Here is a 1394-nt window from a genome sequence, read left to right on the forward strand (position 1 = left end):
ATATAATTTATAACGAACCTGCCTATATAAGCGAAAAAAGGATGTGCAGGATAATCATGGTTCTCGTACATTATCAAATGCATTAACATAATTTATTGAAGAACAATAATATTCATTTACTCAAAGAAATCAAAGATACATATATTGTGTATTATGTCTAATACTATATAGTATATTTATAGAATCGCTGAATATTTTTTTGTTTCAAAGAAAAGTATATGTATTTTTTCAATAAACATGATCATCAAAAAAGTATTATTCCATAAACAAGTAATAAATCACTGCATGATTTCCTTATAAATTGACTGACACTGTACAGGAATAACCCCTCTTAAACTGATAAACTCTAAATACTTCTTTTTTCCGTATCCAATTGAATTTTCATCAAACAAATTTTATACTTGAAATCATTTAGTGGGGCCGCTGATGCAGGATTTTGAACTTTTTCACAACTAAAGTATCCTTTTTTAATAAATTAAGTTTCCTGTGAATCTAAGAAATTAAGTCAGATTTAATTTCGCCGATTTAATCAAACCGAATGGTGACTTACGCGAAATGATGAGTTTACGCAAAACGAAAGTACATCACAACGATGCATAGATATATTTCAAATAAAAATACACCGGAGAATATCTTTCTGTTTTCAATGAAACGAAAAAATCTATCGCGAATAAGTACCCGATAAGAGTTATTCCTCTAGAGTATGAATCATTTTATAATAAAATTATGGAGTGATTTATTACTAATGTTTAAATTAATTATTCTTTTCGATGATCATATTTTTTCAAAAAATACATAATTTACTTTAAAAAAATATTTAAAGATTTTACAAATATATTATATAGTATTAGGCATAATACACAATATAAGTCTCTTCAATTTTTTAAAGTAAATTAATATTATTGTTCTTCAATAAATTATTTTAATGCATTTATTAATGTAAGAGAACTATCATTATCCTGGACGTCTTTTTTCGCTGATATAGACAGGTTTATTTTAAATAGTATAATATCCAAATGTTTGTTGCAAAACTATATTTTATTCAATACTCACCACACTGCATGGCATACTATAATTAATTCAGAATATAGTGATTTTCAAATAAATATAAAAAGTGGTATTCTGAACCAACATCTTTTTTAAAGAGATTCGGAACCAACACCTTTTTCAAACGAACTTGGAACCAACACCTTTTTCGAGCAGATTCGGAACGAACTCCTTCTTGCAACAAACTGGGAACCATCACCTTTTTGAAGCAGATTCAGAATGCACAGCTTATTCTAGTCAGACGTCGATATGTACAGTCTGTCAAGTTAAAGCGTGGGTGGCTTTACTCGCAGTCGGTAAGGTGTATCGACATGATTTTGGTGTCAAAATATTAAGAAGAGCTCCCT

The sequence above is a fragment of the Belonocnema kinseyi genome, chromosome 2, assembly GCF_010883055.1.
Source record: "Belonocnema kinseyi isolate 2016_QV_RU_SX_M_011 chromosome 2, B_treatae_v1, whole genome shotgun sequence".
Taxonomy (NCBI): Eukaryota; Metazoa; Arthropoda; class Insecta; order Hymenoptera; family Cynipidae; genus Belonocnema; species Belonocnema kinseyi.